Here is an 8,027-nt window from a genome sequence, read left to right as displayed (position 1 = left end):
TACATATAAGATAAAAATAATAAAATATTTTTTAAAAAAAGAACACAGCTGTTCTTGCAGAAGACCTGGGTCCAAATCCTGGTATCCACATGGCAGCTAACAGCTGTCTGAAACTCCACTTCCAGGGGATCAGATGGCCTCTTGTGTCCTCTGAGGGCATTGCATGACATGAGTGCACTTACACACATGCAGGCAACACACTCATACACATAAAATAAAAATAATAAATAATAAATAAAATATTTTTTAAAAAGATACAAACTGTCAAGTCTTGGAAATAATGTATGATTTTTAATTTAAAAAACCATCTGTTTCTATGTGGCTGTACCTTAGCAGTTGCTGTAAGCGATCTCATCTTAGGACATCCTCATTAATGCCATGCACATGCATAGAATCTGAACAAACACATCCAGAGATACTGCTACCTGTGAAAACTGTGTTAAAATTAGTTTTATCTTCATGGTAAGACAAAGCTCTGAGAGGACTGCATTCACATATTTTTACTTAGTTTTTCTGTTAATTATATCATGGCCAATATCATGGCCAGAAAACCAATCTTGAGACTAAAGGCTGCCACAAGTAACGAGGCACAGGCAGGTCTCTAGATCACTAATGCTCCACTTCTCTTGCTCGTCCCCTAGTGCTGTTATAAAACATATTACTTTGCTTGTCTTCCTCAGACATTCCTTGGGGCCAAGATCCTAGACCCTATAATTCACTCAAGAGCTAAAGTTATTGTCAAGGCAGCGGTTATACACCCAAGAATGTCAATAAATAATTCACTGAGTGCATTCATTTCCAGAAGATCTGCTCAGCCATGAATCTGGTTCTTCTTCAAGACAGTGCAAATATTGCCTCAAAATTGAAAAGCTAGTTCAGCATGGACCGACTGTTGGGAAAGCAGAGTCAGGAAGACAAATTGAAGTACTTTGTAAATACCTGCTTACTGTAAAATTCATTGCTGTCTTTCAAGGGAGTCACAGGGCAGGAGCAAGAAAATCCTGACTTGGAAATAGAAGTCTGCTGGCCCTTCTGTGGACTCCTGCAATGCATCAGAAAAGAGGCAAATTCCCAGGTGGGTGTTGCTTCTAGGGATGACTGGGAGTTCCAAAGTTAGTCCTGAACCTACTTCTTCCTCTCCGGCTGCTACAGACTCACTCTTTCTTTATGGAACCTTACTGAAAGTGAAAGAAACCATCCACAGCATCTGTCATTCAAACAAGCAGAATTGTATTCAGTGTGATATTTGTCATGTGAAGAATAGCATACCTTTCAGCAAAAATAACATCCACTTCTGTGGCTTTGGCAGACTTCCAGATTTTTTTAAAGAAGTGTTTCCTTCTTTTTGCCATTGCTGCCCAATCATCTAAGTTCTGGAACCTGTCCCCTGACTTAAGGAAAAACAAAACAAAACAAACAAAAACACCTCTGGAACATCCCAGGCAGTGAATCAGGTCTGGAGACTTTTGCCTCAGAGTCAAAGGCAGGTGAAGGAAGTGTTATGAAGGTGACAAGACACCTAGAAAACTGCCCCACAAGGAGCTACACTCACTGGAAATCTTTGCTACTTCATGGAGTGTCTGTCAAAAGTGGTGATTTGAATAAGAATGTCCCCCATAGGCTCCAGGTATTTGAACATTTGGCATTTGGTAGCATGGCTTGGGGAGGGTCATAGAACTTTTAGGAGACGGGACCTTGCTGGAGGAAGTTCCCTGGGAGTGAACTTTCAGAGTTTATAGCTCTGTCTCACTTTCAGTTTCTGCCTCTCTGCTTCCTGTGCCTGCTTGAAGATATGAGCCCTAAGCTATCTACTTCCCTGCCTCTTGCCTTCCCCACCATGATGGACTCTGAAATCTTGTGCCCAATACATTCTTCTTTCTATAAATTGCTTTGGTCATGGTTTGTCTGCTTTTATCACAGTAACAGAAAAGTAACTAAATACCTGCTAAATTGTTTTCTCCAAAATTTTGTTTTGTCTATACACATATTCAGTCTTCCCACTTTGAATATAATGGAAATCATTATTATATCTTGCTCATAATGTACCTGGACTGTGTAGTTATTTAAGAAATATTTGTTGAGGGGCTAGAGATCTAAGTTGGTGGTAGACTTGCTCAAAATGTGCAAGGTCTTGGGTTTGATATCTAGCATTGCACAAAAAGAGAGTATCTGTTGATCAAATAGATGTGAAACAATAGATGCCCAGTGAGGTGACATAATACCTGCAGTCCCAGAGCTATAGGGACTGAGGATGGTGGATGGTGGTAAATTCAAGGTCAGCCTGACTACAGAGCAAGATCTTACCTTAAAAAGCAAAGCAAACAGACAATAACTCTATAACTCAGGGGATGGAATCTAGGCCCATGTGTTCCTTGAGTCTTTGGGTCTCACAACAACAAATATTATTTGAAATTTTAAAAAAAATCACAATATCCTTCAAAATAGGGATATATGTTCATTTCAGAAAAAGAAAGAAAACCTCATGAAAATTTCACTCTGACTCTACTAGGTACAGTAGACAATATAAAGGGAGAGAATGCACTCCGGAGAGAATGCACTCCGGAGCCCTGTGTTTACAGTTATCTAAACGTTATGTAATCCTAAAAGTTTAATTGTAGTAAATTAGTCTGTGAGTATGTTGCTAGAGTAGGAATCTGTATTTGGGTTTTTACTGGGATTTGCCCTGTCAATCACATTTATAAATGCAATTATGATAATTAGTTCTTTTGCTCAATTGCCAGTTCTCTTATTCCATAGACTGTAAAGTATTATAAATGCTTTTCAAAAGTGAAGCTATTGAAAAGACTCGAGATAGTATTTTCACAGTGATGTATGTATGCATAAGGAAAGGGAAGGGGGTGGCATTCACCCTGTTACCAGGTTTCCATAGTATGTCAACCGAGCAGCAGCATAATTAGAGTCACACCTTGGAAAACCCAAAACATAAATTAATTGTTTCTCAGCCACATTAGTGCTACTACCACATTAGCTTGATTGACATGTGGAAGGCAAAAGAACTAAGGCATTTTGTGTTCTGTGAACCTAGAGCTGTATGTAAACACTAATTTCCTTTTTTAATGAGGATCCTCTGATAATAGTTAGACGAATAATACTGTGCTGTGAAATGTGTCTTGTGGTTAAACAGTGGACATAGACAACATTCCAGGATAGCCAAAGCCACTATTATTGTTACATTATCATTGTTATTATTATTAGTACTATCATTCAAAAAAAAAAAAAACCTGTAGAACTATTGAACCTCATTCAAGGACCCAAAAAGAAACCACTGAAAATTAGTGAGTCATTTCATACGACTACTAGCATATGGGAGAGTAGTTGAGTTTGCAGAGGTTGTGCTGAAAGTATTTTTCAACCATATAGATAGAAAGAGAATAAAAGATTTAAAAAAGACATCCATGAGACTACAAGGAAAAAGAAGACGTTAAAGAAAACAGTAATTATCAAGACATGAGATTAAGAAGTTACTTTAACTTCTGGGTTACTAGAAGTTTGATGGAATTAGGTGGCAGTTCTTCCTAAGAAGAAACAAGAAAATGATGGGAATGCTATACAGCACTTTGACCTTCATCACTCCTACAGTCTGAGAACACTGAGAAATCTGTTCCCCTAATTTTGATCTTCATTTTCAAGTTTGCAGAAGCCTCCCAAGATTTCATTTTATATATAAAGTTATTATCCCCTTTTGTATCTGGTCTGTTGTAAATGTTCATTATAATCACCACTGCTTAATTTAGCAGATGGCTGGAACTGTATAATTCTTCTCAGAGGAATTAAATATGGTTATGTCATTTCCCAAGTTGATTTAAAAGAAGTAATTTGAGATTAAGTTATGTTTCAATTTCAGTGTTAGTTCAGAATCATAGCTGTAAATGTTTTCTTTTCTCTACTCGTACATTTTGAATATTGCTAGTGAACTGGGTTGGTCTTCTAGGGTTTTTTAACATTTGATGTTCTTCAATAAAGAAATGAAGATGAATAAATCATTGTACTCAAGTCTCATATTTTGCTATATGACTCATCAGGAGTTCCCTGTAGAGATTTTCCTGTATTTGTATAGCACTGTTTCTCATCTACTGTCAGCCAGCATACGGTGGATAGAAATTATTTCTTATACCAGACTGCTGATGTTGATTTTATCTACAATGAATACCTTGTACTGCACTCAAGATATGAGTAGTCAAATATAATTAGTAGGAAATAGAGAAGCAACATCTAACAAATACTCTCAGACTCTCCTATGTACTCAGAATGCCATCAATGTTTTATGTTCAATGGATATTCAATTGCCATTGACTGTTTTAGCAGGATCACACAGTTTGAAAGACAGGAAACTAAAAAGGGAGAGATTGTTCAAAGTTCCAGATTTGTCTCTAAGTAACAAGGTCATTTCTCTCCACTCTGGAGGTTTTTCTAAAAAGATAGATTTTCTAAGACAAGATTTCACTATTTAAAAAGGCTTAGTCTTATATGCGGTCCAACCTTTTTGAATTTCCAGTTTCTATGCCCCTCTAACCTCCTACTGTTCCTGTTGAACTTTGCTGTGGATTCAGCAGGAAGCAAAGCGAGGGGGATATTTGGGGTATGCAGAGCCAGTTGATTGAGTCAGGAAATCTCATCATTGTGCCATTATGTATTGTATATAGAAGCTTTCTTCTAAGGGAGTAAAAGATCTTAAATTCAAATAAGAAGTAAGCTTTGCAATCCCCCTATGAAACTAGCAAATTGTGAAACTAGCAAATTGTATTAAAACAGAAAGCCATCTTATAGACAGTGTTGGGATTGTAATGCAGTCATTAGGAGATCTGGGTTTGTGTTTTTGTCTGTCACTGGCTAGTCCTCTATGTTCCTATGTTTTAGCATTCTCTTTATAATCATAAATTATGGTCATGAAGATGAAAAGGACAATACATATAAAACTCATATACGTGAAAGAGCACTCCATGAATGATAGCGTTTATATACAAGGCATCTTTATTTTATAATCAGTAACTTCTTGTCTCTCCAGGGAGGACACTGTTCATAGTCATCCCTATGTCCTACTTCATAGTCTTAGACTGTACAGCTTCCCTCCTCGATACCCTGGGGAGATACAGGTGATAAAATAACAGATGCACACTTCTCACTGTACATGGTCAGCTAAGTGCCTGTGTCTCCATCTTGAGGATGGCAGCTACCATGGTGGTGAAAAATAGCAGCCAGGGCTTTCTGAAATAGGTTTGCAGTAGGCAGTGAGGGAAGGCAAAGTGAAAGTCCAACGTCAGGCATAGTCATTTCCTAATGACAATAGATCTGCTTATGTAGTACCAATTGAATTCTGGAAAATTAAGCAGTCCTTTTGGAATGTCGGTTCTCTACTGCTAGGTTAAGAAGAACTGAAGTACCTGTCAGGATATTGAAGGATAAGTGAGACAGGACAGTCACATTTCTGATACATTTTCAATGACTTTGTAAGTCTTTATTTCATTTGTTTCTTATCTTCACCCTGTCTCCATTCCTTCTTCTTCCCTTCTGGTAGCCCATCCAGGATCATCCAGGGCAAGGTCCACCTACTCCGAATCAGTCCTCTTAATGGGAACCAGCCCCCATACTTCAACAGCATTTATGTCACAATATATACCATTTGCCTCCTACAAACTTCAATAATTCTCACTTGTAAAAAATATCCTTTGGTGATTCTTTTGATTCAAAATAGTTTTCTAGCTTGTTCCTTAAGAGAATTCCTACCTGCCATAAAACATAATAGGGGAAGAAAGAGTATCTTTATTTGGCTGTCTCAAGCTGATAGGTAACCAAGACAAATGTTTCCTAGTCTTTTCTAATTATTTATAAACTTTTGTAGATTTGAGGGTGGTTTGTATATATTTTCCTTGAGTATGTAGTGGTTGCTTATGCAGTGAATACAATCAACTATGTGATTCAAAGATAAATTCTGCTAACAAACACTGATAAAAGTGTAATGGTTATTAAAATTTCAAAAAAATGAATCCATGTGAAGAATCAGAATTTTTCAGTTCTTTGAAATCTTAATGATCATATATTTCAGTATCTTATTATTATTTAATTCATTTATTTTATGTGCATGAGTGTATTGCCCACAAGTATGTAAGTATACCCATGCCATGCAGTTCCTGTGGAGGTCAAAAGAGAACACTGGATCCCCTGGAATCAGAGTTGTGGATGGTTGTTAGCTGCCTTGTGAGTGCTGGGAACTGAACCTGGTTCTCTGCAAGAGCAGTCAGTCCTCTTAACTTTTGAGCCATCTCTTCAGTCTTGTGTCTTAGTTTTAAACCACTACTATGACAGAACATTTTCACATGTAGTGGAGTGTTTTTGTGTATTACATACAGTATGCTGTTTAAAGTCCTTGTTGTCTTTATTAAACAGAAGAAAAACCTAAAGAGATGAAAAAAGGCTTAATAAATTATCCAAGGTCTAGTGACAGAAGAAGACCTTGAAGACTGCTGATTCTTAGGTTTGGCTCTTTTCAATAGGCACTGTTATATGTTGACTTATGGAAAAAGAAACTGAGACCAAGGATTCCTAATTTGTTTGAAGAGAATGATAAGACCAGATAAAAACAGCTCGTGGTAAACATAAGTACAGTGCAATGAAACGTGTTCTTGAAAATGTCAAAAAGAAATTCATTATTTTGTATACTAAGAAATTAAATAAAAGAAAAAATAATCATGGCCAAATTAAAAAAAAGAAAAAAAAAACAGAGCTGGAAAAGAGAACCCAGAGAAAATGAAATGCTAGAAAACTCATTTAGTCTGCATTTTGTTCTTATGGCACATGATCATGTTGGAAAGTGGATTTCTGTTATATTTTTTGAGGCTTTTCACTTAATATTGAGGAATTAAATAACTCATGATTCTCTGACTTTTCTCAATTTTCCATTAGTATTCATGCTTTCAACATTATCCACTTCTAATTTCCATTGCATAATTTAATTCTGCGTCTTGTACAGGAATTTTTAAGGTCTTCTTCATTCTTTATAGGATAGAAAATGAATGAACAAAGAGAAAGGGAGTGGCAGAACTCCATGCCTGGCACTTGGCTGTTCATTTTGCTCTGAGAAATGACTGATCATAAGAGTACATGCTGATTCATGGGCTGTGAACAGGTACTACAATCACCCCAATCACCCTGGCGGTAAAGAGGAGTATCTATGGACTAGAAAATTCCTGAGGGCATCTCTATGAGTATTACCAGGCTGTGATGCTTGCGCTTCACTGTTAACTTGACTGGATTTAAAATGACCATAGATAAACACTTCTAGATGTGCCTGTGAGGGTGAATCAAAAAGGTATTACTGAGAAGAGAAGATCCATTCAAAATGTGGGGTATCATATTTGATGGGCTTGGTTCCTAGACTGAAAAACAAAAGGAGAAAGCAAGTTAATTACTGCTTCCTGACTGTGGATACAGTATGACTGCTTCCTGTTGCTGCTGCCTTGGATTCCTGCCAGAATTGGCTACATACTGTCAAACTGTGAGCCCAAATAAACTCACCTTCCTTTAAATAGCTTCTTGCTGGACATTTGGTCACAGCAAAGTGACTACAACGAGTTCCCTGTGAATTAAGTCAATGACAATAATCCAATCTAAGCAGAACTATTAACAGTCCAAATACTTCAGGAGAGCAGATTTGGGTCACTCAGATAAAGAACACCAGCAGCTGAGGTACAAGCTGAAGGCCAAGGGGATACAGAAGTAGTGGAAGAAGGCAGTTATAAAGGCCAGTTACTTCCAGGTAACCAACTGCAGAAAGGTGAACAGTAATTGTGTCTTTTATTTTCCTCTTATTTTTATGAATATTATTGCGTATGTGTGAATTGTAAATATCATTATTTTCTTTACTGGTATCATACCAAGATAATATATCCTCATAATATGCATTAGATGTACATCATGTATTTAAGTGTTTTAATTTTACAATATAGTATATAAGTTATCAGGTATTAAGGAGTATAGATGTCAAAGGACCTGTTGTCCTGGGGAAGTGG

The sequence above is a fragment of the Nannospalax galili genome, unplaced genomic scaffold (assembly GCF_000622305.1).
Source record: "Nannospalax galili isolate Female #2095 unplaced genomic scaffold, S.galili_v1.0 scaffold390, whole genome shotgun sequence".
Lineage (NCBI taxonomy): Eukaryota > Metazoa > Chordata > Mammalia > Rodentia > Spalacidae > Nannospalax > Nannospalax galili.
This window is presented reverse-complemented; position numbering follows the sequence as displayed.